This window comes from Manis javanica, chromosome 3 (genome assembly GCF_040802235.1).
Source record: "Manis javanica isolate MJ-LG chromosome 3, MJ_LKY, whole genome shotgun sequence".
Classification (NCBI taxonomy): domain Eukaryota; kingdom Metazoa; phylum Chordata; class Mammalia; order Pholidota; family Manidae; genus Manis; species Manis javanica.
Genome location: NC_133158.1, coordinates 113,703,687 through 113,722,561, shown reverse-complemented (window position 1 = coordinate 113,722,561; position 18,875 = coordinate 113,703,687). Strand labels below are relative to the sequence as shown.

Here is an 18,875-nt window from a genome sequence, read left to right as displayed (position 1 = left end):
GTTGGCATTAGTGTGACATGACCAGTGAAAACTAATAGTGCTACGAGAGAGCTAAGCTGATCCTCCCAGATTTCTGTCAAAAAAATGCCAAACCACATCACCTTTTCCTTTCCATTATACTCTGAGTTTTCTTTTTTGTTTATTTTTAATCTTAAAAGAACCACACTAATAGAAACTGCCGTTTCCCTCAGGTGTGCTCTGTATTTTTGGAGACCATCATGCAAAGAGGTGAACTGCTCTGATGACCATAGATTCTGATTTGCTCAGGGCAGTCCCTGCTTATGACTGATGCCATCACATAATTACAGTACGGCCACATTTCACTCTCAAAAGTGGCCTAGTTGGATGATAAATGACATTGTTTCCTAACGTATTATCTAGGTAATTTTGACCTTAACTTGTACATGTCTTTATTCATTCAGTCCTGTTCTCCTCTCCTTTGCTGAAGAGACAATTACAATGTATCTTCTGTGTACCAAACTCTGTGCTGATTGTGGGGGTGAGGTGGGGGACTGTGAGGTGGGGCAATGGGGGTGGAAAATAAAAAGGCAACCAGAAGGGAAACAAGAAGCGGTCCTTGCTCTCATCAAGCTCATAATCCAGTGGAAAAGATCAAGACTTTTAATGCTTATGCCAACATAAGAAGAGGCGTGGCCAATTTATGTGTAAAGTATTGAGGGAACACAGAGGAGGGACAGCTAACCTCCAGACCATCCAAGGGAGGGAGGGGTGGTCACAGAGAGCTTCACAAAAGAGATGATTATCATCTTCAACCATCAAAGTGCTTCTCTCTAAGGCTCAGACTGAGCCTAAAATCTTCCTGAAGGATGTGTTTGAATATCTCCTGCTTGCAACCTCTCTCCAGCCCTGTACTTCTGAAGGTTGTTTTAGAAGAATATTTGGGTTTTGTTTCCTCATCGGTCCATTTCCTGATCCACAACTTGGTACCCAGAAGGAACAGAATATGGTGGGTAGAATTAAATAGAATAAAGGATGCTAGCTGTTCTAACAAATCCCATAATCTTACTGGCTTAATATAATAGGACTTTATTTCTCATCTATGCAATATTCAGCCTGAATATTCTTGGATGTTAAGCAGTCTTTCAGGGACCCAGGTTCCTTCTGTGTTTTAGCTCCAGCATCTTCTAGAGCAGGAGTTATGGGCCAAACTGGGTTTGCTGGCTATTTTTTAAATGAAGTTTTATTGTAACACAATCATGCTCATTCATTTTCATATTGACTAAGGCTGCTCTGCTGTACAGTAGTAGAGTTTGAGTTGCAGCAAAGGCTATATAGCCACAAGCTTAAAATTTTTACTATCTGCCTATTATAGAAAGTGCTTGCTGACCCCAGCCCCAGCCCCTTAGAATTCTCTGTAGGTGATCTGCTTCTGGCCAGAGAATGTTATCCAGTGGACAGAGAAAGAATATGTGTGCTTGTCTGGAGGTTTTAGAAGTGACACATACAACTCTAACCACATTCCAATAGCCAGAACTCAGTTCAGGGCTATGTTACTGCAAGGGAAGCTGGGAAATGTACTCTAGCAGTTTTCTCAGAAGGCGATGGAAATGGGCTTTGGAATAGGTATACAGTCTCTACGACAGTGACTTTTCATCCTGTGACCACAGCCCCAGGTTTATATGAGCTAAGACTTTAAGAGCATCAGGGAGAAATCATTATCTAGAAGGGTTTGTGAAGGCATTCATCATTCAGTTTTATATATGGTCCAAAGGCTGCTTCGAATTGCTCAGGACCCAGAGCTCAGGTAACTTTTCAAAGCAGATGCTGCAAATACTATTAGCTCAAGACTAGAGGGAATGTTTGAGGTGGACTGTCTCCTCTCTAACGGTCTGCGAATTCCTGAAGCCTTTGGGAGATTTCTCTTTCTCCTGAGACAGCCCAGCCCCTGGGTGGACATTCCTGATTGTTGAAAAGTTCCAAGGTGTGTCTCCCTGCCACCTGTCACATTGTGCTGTAAGGCTGCAGGGGCAGGTTGGCGCATCCTTTCCCGATGTGGGGGGCAGGCCAGAAGCCCTGCCAGGAGAGTCCTCCTCCACCTCTTTGCCAGCCCCAAGCACCCGAGGGGAGAAGACAAGCTCGTGAAGGCCTCAGCTCCTCTCACCAGGGAACCCAGCCCTGGAGAGCTGGAAGAGGGACTGCTCTGCCCTCCAAGCCAGAGGGAGACCTGGAGAGATGTGCAAGGGGTTACTGCGCACTCTGAGAAGGCCCTGAGTGAATCCACCCTCTGCCCAGAGGTCTGAGAGAGGTTCCACTGTCCCCTGTCTGAAATGTCTCTGCTGAAACAACTAAATCTGCAGAGTGGCCCAGAGGGTGGGCATGACAGGGGACTTAGACTTTATACTGTACTGGTTCGATTTTTTATTTTTTTTATCATCATGTTAACATTTATAATGATATAATCTAATTTAAAAATACAAAACTGTAACACATTTTAGAAACATTTTAATGCAAAATGGTATTTTTAAAAAGGCATGGTACCTCCCAGGATTTTCTGGGAAATTTACTGGTATGGGTGTTAAGGGGATGTGGCATTACCTCATTAGTTATTATTCTGTGATAAGTTTAGGCTTCAACCTGCAAATAGGTGAAATTACATGTATTATTATCAAGAAAAAAAAAAGAAGAAAGGCAGGGAGAGAAGAGAAAAGGAAAACAAAGGCAACAAGCTGCCTCTCTCTCCAACTCAGAAGGTTGGGTTTGCACCCGGTTCCCGGTTTGTGTCTTGTTTTTGAGTTTATACCCTATTCTATAAGGCTCCCTGTGTGACAAGGAGATGCAGTTCTCCAAGGTCTGGTGCCCTCATTTGTAAATAGGGATAATTATATCACCCTTATGGCATTGTGCAGTTCAAAGGAAATCATGACTATAAGCCACTTTTTATGGAAAAGTATGATACAAATAGGCGAAATTGCCACTGCTCTCTTCCTGGAGGAACCTGGAGGGCAGGTTTGGGTTGGGTCTCAGGCCTGTTGGGGAGCGTGCCTGAGACAGGTTCTGGCCATGTGGTGGTCAGGCCTGCTCCATCCTTGTCTGGTCGCTTCCTGGAGTCCTGCTTCCCCCAGGACTTCTTGAGGATGGAGAGCCAGGACTTCCTCAGGTCATTACTAAAGGCCAAAGTTGGAGTGGCCCCAGTAAGGGCCTGTTCCCTGGGGAGACTGTGTCTGGCTAGTGACCCCTCTGGTGCTCCAGTCCTCTCCTGCTGAGGAGGCTGCCTGCCATGTGGGTGCTGCCTTATCACTCACAGAGGGGTCCTCGCGGCCATTTCCTCCCCTGATGCTCATAACCACTCAGGGAGGTGGGAAGGGCAGCTTCAATAACTCAGTTTTCAGATGAAACACCTGGGGGTTAAAGAGTGGAATGGAGTGGAAAGAAAGGCCTCCAACAAGTGTTTGGTACCTACTGTGTGCAAGACAAAATTCTGGGTGCTCCAAGTGCAGGTATCTCATGGTGGTGGGGTGAGCAGTGGGCAGGTGGGGCCCGGGCCTCCAGATTCTGAGTGCTCTGCAAGCACAGAATGGCACAGGGTGGGGGATGATGGGCAGGAAGAGAGGCAGCAGGGGGATGATGGGGTGGGGGGCTGGCAGCCAGCAAGTATGAGGCTGTGGGTGGAGTTGGGGCCACAGTTCCCATTATGTGCCTGTCATCAAAGTGTCCAAATAAATGAAGGTTTGCAATTATAGAGAGACGTGGGCTTGGGAATCTCCCAAAAGCAGGGCCCAGATGTTAATTAAGCCTAAAATAGGTTATTATCTCTCTCTGTTGGATTGAACAGAGGGAAATTGATGCAGATGGCAGGTTGGGGACTTGCCCATGTGGCTATTATATGTAATTATATCTGGTTTTTAAGAGGCACCCAACCTGGGGCTTTGGGGCACAGCCGAGGGGAAAGAAGCCCGTTTAAGTGCTAGTTGCTGAGGACATCTCCCATTCCTCCCTCGCAGTTAAAGCCGGACAGGCCGACCATGCACTCAGCATTTGCCCATGGCTTTCTGGAGCCACCTGGCCTGCACTCCCGCCCTGGGCTGCCACAGGTCCAAAGAGCAGAGCGTGCGGTGCTGAGTGCAGGAAGCCTGTCACTGTTTCATCCTGACACCTCAGTGCAGGCAGACAGGGAGGTATTAAAGTATTTAATGACCAGCATGGCATGCCAACCCGCCCATCTGAATGGACACTGGCATAGTACTGGCCTAGCTTAGGTCCTGGGGCCCCTGTTTGGTGAGGAGTCAGCTCTTTGATTGCTGGGCCTTGGGCAGATGTCCACATGCATGTGGTTGGGGAGAGGTCCAGTGGAAGGGCTGGGTGGTCAGGGTGACACAAGAGGGGCCTCTGAAGGGAGTCTTTGGTCAGTGGCTATTCATCAATAGATGTGAAAATAATTCAGTGTTTTACCATTCAGTGAGGCTGAACTAGCAGAATATCATTCACAAAAAAATTACTTTTTATTTGAAAATTTACACATGTAAAAGATTTTACCATAATAGTAACAATATAATATTATTACTAATAATGATATTTTGTCCCTTTACAAAAGTACAACTGGGCTTCATGTTCATGCCTGTTTTCTAATGGGCTGCTTTTCAGATGCTAGGAGAATGTTTCTGATTTGCTAAACAGTGGACTGGGGACCTTGACTAAGTCTTGCTTTTGGGGCTGTGGGGAGACGTAACTCCTTCCTTCTTACTCAATGCCTCTCTACCACAGGGGTTTTCACTTGCTGATGGTCACCTGTGGATAGGCCACCTGGCCATCTGTGTCTGCCAAACTTTGCAGATCAAATAACTATATTGATTAAAAAATGATTTGCTTAAGATTCAACCTTGTATTGTAAATATCAGTTGCAATGACTGATGTGGAAACTGCATTCCCGATATCATGTGTGTGGTCATGGGAGGTCCAGAGGAAGGGCCCAGGTGGCCAGGGTGACACAGGAGTATCGCAGGGAGACTTGTCAGGGGCAATTTAGCAACAGGTATTTACTAACAAAAGCTTCTCTGCTAATCTACAAAGCAAAGTTAAAGGGAGTGACATTCTTTGGCTGACAGCTTGGAATAGTGAGTGGAAAGCAATCATTTTCAGGCAAAAGTTGTGGACTGACATTGAGTCCTCATGCTGGCCCTTGCTTCGAACATTCTGTGAGTACCAATTCTTCACACTGTGAAGATTTCCTAATTTGGACTTTTATTGTGCTTGGAAACATGGGGATGAAGGCTGTTGGGTGGAGTATGGCATTATCTTAAAGATCCAAGACCTGGCTTACTTCAGAATCTTGCCCTTGTTTTTGAAGGGCTAAAAAATAACAACAATTGTAGTAATAATAAAAGATGGAAAGACATTTTGAAATACTATAGTGACCTAGTTATGCTCTACCTGGGAAAGGCCACAGGCATAAGTTATTTTATTTCTCTTCAGCAGATTTGTTTAAAAGCTGACTGAATATTCAGGACAAGCCTTAGATGAAACAGGCATGCCTGGATTCTAATGGCCAATCCTTTATTTAGATCTTGGGGATTAACAAAGCAATAATGAAAACTACTGCTACAAGCCAGGCCTGCAGTGTCTGTCCATAGCTCACCTAGTAGATGTCTGATCTCTGAATTTGCCCAACCATGTGGAGAGTCCCCACTTAGGAGGATTTGCCTTTAATGTAATACTGCTTTTCTTCTAAATTAACATTCAACATGATGACTACAATCAATGTTGAAATCTATTTAAATCACCCAGGAATGTTTATAAATGACTCTTAGCACACAAATTAAATTTCACAAGTAATGGTAACAAATAGTTTGCAGTTATAGCTTACAATGATACTTTTATATCTCTTATCTCATTTGACCTTCACCAGCCCTCTGAGATGAGTAGATATTATTATTCCCATTGTATAGATGAAGAAAGTAAGGCACACAGAGAGGTAATTGGCTTAGAATCACAGTGTCAGAGATATTAGTGATCATCTGGTTACTAACTTCCTTCTGTAGATGGACCGACCAGCTGGAGTGAGACTTGCCCAGCTCTCTAGTCACTAGAGCAGCACTAACAGGCCAAGGGTGTTTTCTTGCATTATTTTAATAAAGCCACCTGAAATACAAGACTTTGTCCATTTGATCTGAGACTTAAGTCTGAATGATTTTCGGGAAAGGGGAGTGGCTTCCTCCTACCACTGAGGTCAGGGCCTAGACCAGAGACCTTAACATGTGGTCACATGGTTGTTTTAAGCCCCTAAGTACTCAATTTAAAACGATATAAGAAGTCACAGAACCTAAAAGACGGGGTTTTAACTATGCAGAGTGGGGCATTCAATCCAGGGAGAGAGAGAGAAAACAGATGGGGGTAGGGTCCTGGGAGCTTCAGCCACTATAGAGAGTTCTGGAAGGGCTCCTTTTCCTCACACCCCTCCCCCTCTACACCCCCCATCTCAGCAACCTCTATCCCTGTGTGCCAGGGGCCTTCCTGCACTCTGCCATGCCCCTGCCTCACCCCTTGGCCTGCCAGCCCCACTCCTCCCCTTGCCAGACACAGATGGGCTTTCTCATCAGGCCAGGACAGTGCCAGGCCCTGAGGAACAGGAGTCTCACTCTAGGGTCCTGCCTTCTCAGAGCTTGTGGCTTTGGGAGGGGAGAGGAAGGCAGAGGTACACAGAACTAGTCATGGTCTCCCATGGTAAGTTCCCTCACTGAGTTCTCTGTAAAACACCATGGGAATGTGGAGACGAAGGGCTGGAGGAGGAGAACAATGTCCATGAGCTCAGAGGGAGAAGAGTGATTCATGACCAGGAGAAGGCGTTTCAGGTTGTAGGAATATCGAGGAGGCACATGACCATGACTAGGGTCATGAAGAGTACCATGGTTCATCAGAGCAGTGTTAAGCTGTGTGTGTTGGGGGGTGAAGACAGGAGTCAGGTCACAAAGAGCTTGTATATCCAACACATTTGACTTTTCCATTGAATACCACGGGTTTGAAGGATTTTAAGGATGGGCAACATGGTGCCACGAGATGATGGTGTAGGAGTGGTCACTCCGTGTGGAGGGAAGGTGGGCTGGGAATGCAGAGGGGACTTGGAGGCAGAGAGAACAGGGAAGAGGCTCTCATAGTGCTCCAGGCAGCAATGAAGGCCTGCGCTGAGGGAGAGACGCTGGGGATGGGGCAGGGGGACAGGTCCTAGTGACATTTCAAAATAATCAAGAGGACGTCAGGGGGAGTGAGTTGTGCAAAATGCAGGGACGTGCTGGACCCAGCTAGTAACGGCTCAGGAAAACGACTGTGTACATCTTTTCCCAGCTCTGGACTCAGGGACGTCAAGCTATGAGTCTTAAGTCAGCTACAGAAGAAGCATTGACACCACAGAAATCCAGAAAGGCTACAAAGTAGGACCTTTTCTCCCCAGAGAGCCAGTTGTTAAACAACACACCCCTGCTGAGATCCCTGCAGCTTCTCCTGGGTGGTCCAGTGGGCACTGTCAGGTGCAGTAGCCTCTGGAGGTTTCAAAGGCATTTGAGATGGGCCGTGGGCAAGGTGCAGGTCTGTGGAAGGTAAGGGTTAAGAGAAGGGATTTTTGGTGAACCTCATAGTGTACTCAAAGGCTCACCTTCTTCTGTGGTATCTTAGCACAGCACAGGGAACTTGAGAGAAGCTCAGTGACCATTTCTCGATTATCTCTAGCAGTATCCTAAATTAGATCTTTATGAGGTAATACATCAGATGTACAGATGAAATGTCCCTTAAATACTTACAGGTACATCATGGAGGTTTCCCATGAACTGGCCTATTTATGCCAGGAGTTCATTTCTACACAGAGCACTTCCTGAATTCAGTTGTAATGGTTTATTAGTTACTTTAAGGAGGACTCAGAAATTTTTCTGGATTACTATTTAGCAGGGGTGGAAACTGAGTCCTAGCAAGTACTTCAAAGACCTTCTCAAGATCACAGCTGGTTAGTGACCAGGATCGGAATTTCTCTGGGGTTGGAACTTGTATTAGTTTCCTAGAGCTGCAAAACAAATTTCCCCCAAACTTATTTTAAATAGTTGAAACATTGGCTTAAAACTACAATAAACACTTATTTCTCACAGTTTTTATGAGTCAGGAATTCAGGAGTGACTTAGTTGGGTAGGTCTGGCTTGGGGTCTGCATTAGTCAGGGTTTTCCAGAGACAGAGAACCAATAAAATATATTGAATATACTATAGGAATTATTTTTTATGAGGAATTGGCTCACATGACTATAGAAGTGTAGAGGTCCCATGATCTGCTGTCTGCAAGCTGGAGCCCCAGGAAAGTGGGTGGTGCAGTTTAGTCTGAGTCCAAAGACCTGAGAGCCAGAGGAGTCTGTGGTGTGCATCTCAGTGACCGCAGGAGGATATGAGGTGAGATGTCCCAGCTCAGCAGGAAGACAGGAATAAGAGGGAAAACTCCTCCTTCCTATAACTTTTGTTTTCTTCAGGCCCTCAAAAGATTGGATGATGCTCGCCCACACCGGGAAGGGCAATCTACTTTACTGAATCCACTAATCCAAATGCTAATCTCATCTAGGAGCGTCTCCACAGACACCCAAAAGTAATGTTTAATCTGGGCATCCCACGGCCAAACTGACACATAAAATTAACCATCAGAGGGGCTCATGAAATTGCAGCCAGGATATCATCTGGGGCTGCAGTCATCTGACGGGGCAGGAGGGCTTGCTCATGGCTGGCACGTTCATACCGCTGTGTGGGGAGGCTTTAGTTCCTCACCGGGGGCCCCACTGTGGGGCTGCAGGAGCAGCCTGACACCACAGCAGCTGACTTCCTCCTGAGCAAGTGATCCAGAGCCATCAAGGCAGAAGCTCCAGTGTCTTTTATATGACAGCTTCAGAAGCCATTGTTCCACAATAGCCTAGTGATTACACAAGTGCATCTTACTCTGTGTGGGAGAGGATAACACAAAGCCAGGACTGGGGATCATCTTGGATGTTGGCTACCACAGCACCTAACACAGGAAATGAGTTAACACCATGCGACTCTTCAAGTCAGGGGCATGGTTCTGCCATTTGGTTGGTATGGCTCCCCTGAAGGGCTCCACTTGCTCCCCTATAAAGTGGAACTCCAGTTACTGTTTGGTTTGTCGTACTGTGTTGTAATGAGGACCAAACTGTAAAGAGCAGTACAGATGTCACTGCTGTGCCACCTGTGTTTAAGGAAAACAAGCAAGACAGAGAACACTAACCCCCTGCTTACTGATGGTTCTTCAGCAAAGCAGAGGGGACTTAGTCCTTCCGGGGAGGCAGCTGCTGGGTGGTGGGGACCAGTGTGGGCCCTCGGGTGAGGCTGCCTGGGCTCAAAGCTAAGCTCCACCACTCACCAGTGTGACCCTGGGTCAGACACTGAGGCCCTTTGTGCCTCAGTTTCCTCACCTATTCCCATGGAAATGATGACAGTACCTACCTAATAAGGCTGTTGTGAGAATTAAATTAGCTCATTCAGGTGAAGCATTTAGAACAGTGCCTCCTGACATTTAGTGATTACTTGATATAAATACCAGCTTTGGCTACAGAGTAGCTACAAAGTCTGGAAACAGATATTACTTTATCATGCATTGTAATGTAATATCAATAAACCCTGGATTATGTATTTGCCTGTGTCTCCAGACTTGGTGGCCAGCCTATATTATGCTGTCTGATTCTGATTGTCTGTCCAGGCAGGTTACCTGTCTTTCAGTTGTGCCTATACTCCAGTCAGCTGATGGGGTATAAGATTCTAATCTCTCACTAGAGAGGCCTTCATTATACTTATTAATGTCAGCGTCCCCAGATGTGAGGTGCTGTTAACACTGGTCTCAAGTGTGTTGCTCACCCTAATGGGAATTTTCATTAAACAAACACACAGGGTAGAACAGATGCTCCATGCTTTTAAGTCAGTTTTGCAAACCACAGTGGCCAGCCACATAATGGCATAAAGATATACCTGGCCTCAAAGGTGGCCGGTATCAGACATCACATGAAAAATGTTCTGAACAACCTGTTAGAGTGCCTTGGGAAAGGAAAGTTCCAGAGAGGGAAGGTCTGGAGTTGCAGAGATGCACCTCACATTGATACGAATGACATATGAAACTCTGAGTCTAGAAACTGGCAGCTTTGGTGGTGTTTAACTTAAATCATAAAATGACTCTTTGCAAATAATTTACCAGTTTCTGTAAATAACCAGCTCTCTGGTTTGTTTAAAAATTTTTGTTTTGCTTTCTTTTTTCAAGAATTTGAGTCACATCTTTCTGGAGGACATCTCTCACCTAGAAAGGCGTTCTCAAAACGTGATCTTGGAACACTAATCCCAAGGGTGTTTTTGGATATTAGATTTAAAAAGTTTTCAGTGATCAAATGAGCTCAGGAAACACTGGATTAAACATAGTTACACAGGTTTCCTTTTTACAAGACTTCTCAGAGACTTCAATATGCTAATATGCCTTATGAATCTCTATGAGGGTTATAAAATCTATAGTTTTCCCCACATTTATTTGATCATAAACCCTTTTTTGGGGAGGAATATATTTCAGAAAAAGTCTTTGGTGGAATAGAAATATAGGAAAAGATAGATCTAGTATTTTGGAAACATACTGTTTTATCTGCCTGGCATATTTGCTTATTTCTGGTAATACTGTACTGCTCTTCACAGAACTGCTCCCAGCCCTATTCACACGATCCTCAAGGAAGCTGATGTTTTCTATGCATCGTACCCCTTGGCCACAAGTGACACACCTCTTGGTCAGAGAGTGAGCACCAGACCTAGGCTGAGCCACTGAATACCTTCTCTGGAATTTTTGGATTTGGGACCAATAATTCTTTCTTCAGTGGCTGTGGCTGTAAGGTGTAAAATGTAAAGGGCTGTTAGCTATTATGTTTTCTACTGCCCAGAGAAAGCCCTGCTGCAGTGAGTTTACTAGTAGAAATAGGAAAAACATATGGGAGATGGAGAGTCCGGATGTATTTGGCTACTTAGTTCCAGGTGTTGAGGACTTCTCATTCCATTCCACTTTAATGCAGGTCAGATAATCTGTGTCAGTTCTACTCAAGTGTGGGTTGTGGACCAGTGCTCTCTCCCAGATATGTATTACCAGTCCCTAGTGAAAGTAAATTCGGAAATTGTGTACTAACTTTTAGAGTAATTGACAATGCTGAGATATCAGTGGCCTTTCATTTTTCTAGAAATTCATTTTTATTTATTTTTCCACAGTATTGACTATGATGGGTTTTAATAACTGTAACTCTAACAAATAGTTTGAGAAACACTGTTCTATGAAATATGCCTGCAGGGCTGCTGCACATGGTTGCGTCAGCAGTGTACCACACAGTTCTAGGAAGGGCCACGACATAGATGGCAATGTGAATGATTCCCCATCACCTGTGTTGCACAGTACACAGCCTGCCCAACAGTAGATACAGCCCTTTGATGCCAGTATCCCTCCAACAGATTCTTTTTTGTTGTGCTTAAATTAGCCAGAGGCTTTTTGTTGTTGCTGTTTTTAACCTAAGGAAATTTAAATAATGCACCTTTTACTGTCCCAGTGGCCTATTTCAACTGTCTTCTCTGTAAGACACCTGGTTCCTGGTCTGACTTTCCCACAGTGTGATTCATCCATTTTGCTGTGTTGTTAGTTCTCATGGAAGGAAGCAGCTTAATATACACTGCTTGGGAGGACTCCAAACATTCTTCTCCACCAAAGCGGACAGTCTGTGGCTGGGCATGCTGGCAGTTAAAGGTTCCCTTTCCTTCCACATCTGAGCCTCAGTATATGGAGACCTCACACTAGCTGACGGGGTGAAGGAGGCCACCTGGGCATTCTGAGCACTTTGTCATTAGGCCCATAACATGGTTATCTTTCTAGAACAGGTTAGTAATATCTATCAAAAGTTTTAAAAATGTCCTTTGCCCTTCTGAGAATTATACTTCTAAGATTCTCTCTTAAAGATCTGAAAAGCCATCAATGATTTGTCCCCAAAGATGCCTGTTGTGTTTTAATTGTGAAAATAGAAACTAGAAAGAAACTGAATATCCAATATATAGGAATAATTAACCAGATAATAGAAAACTAAGTAAAAGAACAATCTGAATTCATTAGAATTATGTTTATAGTGTTTTTAACAAGATGGAAAATTATACACCATTAGGTTAAAAATCAAAATACAATAAAATAAATGCATGAGTAAAAAATGCTAAGAAAAAGACTGAAGAGAAATAGACTAAAATATTAATAGCTAATGTCTTTGAGGAGGGACATTTTGGGTGATTAATGTAAAAAATATTTTTCTAAACTTTCTAAAATGTTATGTCAAGAGTAATACCATGTTACTTTGGTAGTCGGGGGAAATGAAGTTAAATAGTTAAAAGAAAAAATAACGTTAGGACAGCGGTCTGTTGTAGGTGGGGCCCCAAAACATAGCTGGTGGGGTCCCTGCAGGCTTAAATCCAGTCTTCAGGGCTCCGTTCAGCAGGTGGATTCCCTCAGCTCCTGGAGACCAGCCAGAAGCCCTGACTCACACTGACAAGAGCACACAGCCGGGCTCAGAGTGGGCACACACATATGTACTACATGGTTTTGTCTAGCAGTTTCTCTGGCAGTGGGTAACATTTCCTGATCTTATCCTCGGTTCCAGGAGTACCCATGTCTGGGGAAGTACCCTTGATAACAAGGAATGGGCAAAGAGACTGAAAAGAGATGGAGGACTGGATGAAGAATATTCATCCATTCACTTGACCCAGCATTTCCACTCCTGGGTATAGAGCCCGGACACCCACACATAGGCATGAATACTCATCATACCATTGTTTGCAAGAGTAAAAAATTGGAACATTTGGAAAAAAGTGGGTAAACTGCTTCTCCATCAAAAGGAGAATGGATACATAAATTATAATATGTTCAGACAATGAGATACTATACAGCATCAAAGTAAATAAATTAGCAATAACATAGATGAATCCCAAATGAAGGGTGTCAGCAAAAAACAAAATCAGTAGCAGTTCGATTCCATCTATATTAGCATCATATTTATTTGTTATCATATTTCACATATTAATTATCTATTTAGTTTTTACATTATAGTTTATTACTATCATATTAGTTTATATTACATTTTCAGCATGATTCCATTAAAAGTTCAAAATATGTGAAAATACTCTTGGTTATTATTTAATGTACACACATTGTAAAACTAAAAAGTCATGCATGGGAATAATAAACATCAAATTCTGGGGAGTAGTTTCCCCTGGAAACAGAAGGCCAAAGAAATCAAAGAGTGGTACATGGAGGTTTCAAAGGTAAAAAAATATCTGAAGCAAACATGGAAAAGAGTGTTAGGATTTGACAGAGCTGGTGGTGGGCACAAGTTATATAATTTTTTTTTACTCTTCTGCCTTTTGGGAATATTTCATAATAAGAAGTAAATAAAGTAACACATAGAAAGTAGGGCACCAGCCTAGGACCTCTGAGCGTGAGAGAGGTGAGGTCACCCGGGAGAGATGGGCTGGCAAGCCCTTGGGAAGCAAGCCTGGATGTGCTAACTTGGCGGGGAGGGCCCTGGGCGCCGCCCTGTGTGGCACACACTCCCAGCCCTGCCCAGCAACACATGCGGTGCCTCTCTCCCCTTCCTGTTTTCACGTCTGATTTGCTGGCTCCTCTTGGACTTGCAGGTCTCGGCAGTGAGGGTCGGCTGACTACCCTCACACAGGTGTGCTGCCTGCTCGCCTGCACCTCCTTGGGTAGCTGTAGCCTCTGGACTCCTGGGGTTTGTGTTAGAGCAGCACATGTTCACACCCACCTCCTGCCAAGGGGCAGGGGAATCTTGGAGGACTGGAGATCCTGATTATTTTATCTCCCTCAAGCTTTCCCAGGTGCTCAGATAGTGCACGTGTCCCTCTGTCCTGGTTTTATGCACTTACAATCAGTGTGTCTCATCTTCTTTATTCTTATAGAAATGAGCCCAGTCTAGGTCAGTGGCAACATTCCAAGAATACCCAAACTGGGCCTCCTCACCAGTGTTTCTGTCTGGTCTCGGAATCTGGAGACCTGCTCTGGAATCTCCACTCAGGCAGCATGCAGCTGGATGACTGTAGGCAAACCATGTCACTCTCTGGGCCTCCTTTTCCTTCTCTGATAAATGGGGCATGGATGCCTGCCTCACTCGGTTGGCATGATGCTATGATTGCATAATGTCTCACTTGTCAAGGGTCCAAGCACAGTGTCTGCACAAGACGCAACACATTAATTTAATTTTTCCTAGGGTCAAATTTAGCAATTAATGTTGGCAAGCCTTCCAGGTTCTGATTGTTTCTTTCTTCTCATCAAGCTGCTTCCCCTCTTCCTTCCTCTGTTCCTCGCTTCTCCAGACGCCTTTCCTCAGTTTACTTGGATGCCCAGGTTCCTACAGAACAGCTTGAGTCCCAGCCTCCAGCCTGGGATGAAACTTTGCAATAGTTCACAATCTTGTGGATCCTTAGAACCACCCACTTCCTCAAGGGTGGGGGCAGGCTAGGCATTGTATTTTTCTCTACCACTCTGCCCCTATCCCAGCAGGTGATCCGAACATCCATTTTAAGCTCCTCATCCCTGCAGGCACCCCAACTTCCTTTTGGGTGCTTCTTTCATTGGGATGCTCCCTTGTCATCAGCACGGAAGGAAGAAACCAATGCACCTTCATTTTTTCCATTTCTTAAATGGCTTCTCAGGCAATATTTAGTAATTTGTAGGTTCTTCACAGAGTTTTTTTTTTTAACTTTTACCTTGGACAACTTGGATGGTAGGTGAAAAAGAAAAAAAACCCCTAGGCTGCCCAAAGGGCAAATTGGGTTTTCCTCCCAGAGCTGATACATACTTCTGAACTGCTTGCCCTGGGACCCAGCTGCCATTCTGCCTATAAGGGTTCAACTTTGGCTTTATCACAGATGTGAAATAAACAGCTAATAACAAACTCAGTTAAGTAAAGCTGACTGTGAAGAATCTATATTTAAGGGATATTTCCTGCTTATTTTTGGCAACTCCTAAGACACTGATGCCCAAGTATGGCTGATGACTTTGAGTGGCCCCTGATGTTTTGTGGGCTTGAGGGTCCTTCTAGAAGTTTCTGCCTCAGCCCAAGTTCTTCTCTCTGTGGCTCCTCACCCTCAGTGGACTTCCTAGATATGTATGACCCAGAAAGACTGTGGGGCTCTGGCTCTCTCTAAAGCTGGTTCTGACAACTCCAGGCATGAACTCGAGGGTAATGGAGGGTCTGAAGCCCAGAGAATGGAAGTGACTTACTCAAGGTCACAGCTGTGACCACAGAAAATGGTGTGGTTGGTGGGAACAGAACTTGGAATTCTTGGCTTTGTTTCCTACTTGTCCACGGACTTGGGCTGGGATGCTGTATCTGGAACCACATACTTGTGTCAGTAGCATTGAGCTTTGAGTGAGCGACACAGCTAAAGTCTAACTTATAGTTAGATGAAGTGGTGACACCCTAGAAGTTTCCATAGGCTTTGTCCAAGAACAGGATGTTAATGGTAAGGTGGAGGCTCATACCAGGATGAAGATAGAGAGGGAGACAGAGAAAGACCAGAGATGGTTGACTGTAATTTAGAGAAAATGAAACTGGTTGCATATAGCTGACTATATACTTTTTTGTATTTGGTTAGGCTCTAGATAAGTGGGTGGAATTTTATTCTTTACTCCCTTACTCATTAAAACAATTTTTTGTAGAGCATCTTGTAGTGTCTCATGCCATTTGAGCCACTCAACAGCCCTGGTTAGGATTATCATCCTTGTCTTTTAGGTGAGGGAGCTGAGGACCAGAGGGCCTGGGTGTGGGCCGAGTTGGTGGAGCAGCTGGGACCAGCAGTGGCCCCTTCCCCTACAGCATTTTGCCTCCAGTTGTTCAGCATTAGCCCATCAGTTTTCTAGGTTTTCACTTCACTGTTGCACAACAGCCCAGTCAGTTTCAAAGCAAGGATTTACCTACTGATACAACTATGTGGTCTGGGTGACTCACAATGGCTTGACTCACAAAAGAGAGATATCTAAACCACATTGGGGAGAGAGATTTAGGCTCAGGCTCTGAACCCAATTTAGGTACCATTCCCTCTTCTCCTGTCTTGCTCAGTTCAAGCAAGAAACACTAACCAAGTAGTTATTTACACATTAGCTGAGTACCTCCCATGTGGGGGTTTCTGGAATGGGTTGTAGGATGATAGAGATGAATCCAAAATGTTTCCTGTTGGAATGACTAAATGTGTGGCTCCAGTAGGCCCACTCTTTTTCTATACCCAGGGAAGACAGCACTAATCTGTTGGGGCATTCCTTCCCCATAAGCCTGAACATAACCTCTGAAGACTGATCCAGGCATCCATGAACATTTGGTAGAGTTGGTACTCAAGTTAACAGGACTGAGTGTCTACTAAGCACTTACTATGTGTTGGGTACCATGCAGCATTCACTGTCACACAAATTCTGTATGACTCTGCAAAGCAGGTGATATCATTATCCTCCTTTCACAGATGAGCAAACAGGCTTAGAGAAGTTAAGTATCTTGTGCCCTAAAACGCGCATCTAAGATTTGAACCCAGGTAGTCCAACTCCAGAGCCTGCATCCTTGCTTTTGGCTCTTTGCTGCTATTTATCTCCTGATCTGCTATCTCTGATCTGCTACTCCCTGCTGCATCTCTGAGCACAGAGGCAGTGTTACTTGTGGGTGAGAATAAGTTAACATCTCCTGGCTGCTATTCCAGCTCCCCTGATGTTCCATAGCCAATGATCATGGGCCTCATTTCACAGAAGGAAGCACATATGGGCTGTGACATCTCCAAGGTGACAGTTCAAATGACAGGAAGAAATGGGAGTGGGAATAGTGAATTCCCTAACCCAGACCTCTAGGCCAGCCCAGGAACCTTGGGGACTTTTGGGGCTTTACAAATGCCTCTTCTCATTCCTCAAAGCCTAACCCAGTTTAATTTTGCAAGTACACCTGGGATGTGGGGCTGAGGAGCAATATAAAAAATAGATCTGGCTAAAACCTGCCTTGGATTTTGTAAAAGAAAGCTGCTGATGAAGTAGAAGCAACTGGTGTTATATGATTATATCTCATAGGAATTTCTACAAAATCTGACCATCAGCCTAGGTTGTCCTTTGAGCTTCCTGAGGCCACCTAGATGGCCTTTAGATCAGTTACAATAACAAATTTGAACAATAAAAGGAGCTTGCAGTTTATTGTGTGTGTGTGTATGTGTGTGTTATATAGTCTCTTCAAGCTTCATTAAAAGAAGAAAAACAAGTTGATCACATCTTTAGTATTATGTTTTCTGGTTTTAAACAGGCATGGAATCAGCAAAATAGCAAAAAATGTGGAATACAATTTGAAAAAAAAAAACCCACAAGCATAATACCTGCCTTTTTCATCTCTCTTACAAACTCTAAAAGGCCAGCCTAATTAGCCGAATTGTTTCCTTTTGACTATGGGGAGTTGGCTTTCCTTCTAATATTCTGGAGAAGAATTATGTATCTAACTAGAGTTACAGGTAGACTGGGATAAATGTTTCTACTGCCTGCACTCGAGTGATGAAAAACAAGAACCTACAAGCAGTTTATGAGGCATACTGGGTTCCTTAGTGTTCCCCCCGGAATTTGTGCTCTCCTTGAACTTGTGAATGTGACCTTCTTTGGAAATAGGGTCTTTGATGGTGACGGTGTAATCAAGTTAAGATGAGGCCACACTAGACGAACGTGGCTCATAAATCCCATGACTACTGCCCTTACAAGGAGACAGAGACCCAGAGACACAGGGCAGCAGGCCATGTGGTGGCAGAGGCAGAGTGGGGGGTGCAGCTGCAAGCCAAGGGTGCCAGCAACCACCAGGAACTACAGAGGCAAGGAAGGCAGGGTTCTTGCCCAGAGCCTTCAGAGGGAGCACATCCCTGCTGACACTTTTATTTTGGACTTCTGGCCTCCTCCACTGTGAAAGAATAAATTTCTGTTGGTTTAGGCCACCTAATTTGTGGTACTTTGTTAGGGGAGCCTCATGAAAATAATAAATAAGGGAATTCAGAATGGAATTCAGACTGGCACGTTCCAAACTCACTTTCTCAGAGCTAGTTAAATTGAAGCCTTGATGTGGGTGATGTGTTCTCCAGACAGTCTCCCATTTCATTAGCCAGCGAGAAAAAGGGATCCAAACAGCGCATGGCAGGTTCTGGGAGTCAGGAATAGGCGACATCCATGAAGACTTTTCTCTTGTTACTTGATTACATATTAACTGATAACTGGAGACCAGAATCCACTTTTATTTGGGAAACATGAATACTTTTCTTAGACGTCAGCTGACTAAATCCAATAGCATCGGGAAATCGGCTTTAGGCACAGTACTTGTTGTGTGGCAAGGAGGGATACCTGCTTGCTTCTATTTAGAGAAGAGAGTTGGATGTGATATTTGACCTGGGCACACTAGAAGCAGCTGAGAGCTTTAAAAATTACCGATGACTGGGTCCCACCTCAGAGATTCTGATTTAACTGGTTGGGGTGCTCTGGGCTCAGAATTTTTCAAAGCTGCCCTGGGTGATTCTTATGCACAGTTACAGTTGAGAAGCACTGGTAGAAGTGCTTGTTGATGCAAGCCATTGGGGTAAAACTTTCAATTTATTACAGTAAATTAAGGAAAAGCAGCAAAAGTATTAAAATATATATCAAAGAGAGAAAACGATTTTAAAAAGGTGACATTTAGGTTGTAATCAAACTCTATAGTAAGGTCTTCAAATATTTAAATAAAGCAAGAGCTATTTTGTAAAGAATGATCCCACAAGCATAGCTCTGAGGATAATGGAATGAGTTTGAGTCATTTTGTTTGTTAGCATCCTCAGTACAATGCCTGGT

The 18,875-nt window shown here is 44.3% G+C and overlaps 2 long non-coding RNA genes across 5 annotated transcripts in view; one reads left to right on the top strand and one right to left on the bottom strand.

The window, feature by feature from the left end:
* Nucleotides 1-18,875, top strand: part of LOC140848434 (uncharacterized) — a 110,374-nt gene that overhangs the window by 83,609 nt on the left and 7,890 nt on the right. The window lies entirely within an intron of this gene.
* Nucleotides 7,243-18,875, bottom strand: part of LOC140848436 (uncharacterized) — a 39,166-nt gene continuing 27,533 nt past the window's right edge. The window contains exon 3 of the long non-coding RNA XR_012129280.1: nucleotides 7,243-18,633. This is a non-coding gene — a long non-coding RNA (uncharacterized lncRNA). The remainder of the gene's footprint in view (nucleotides 18,634-18,875) is intronic.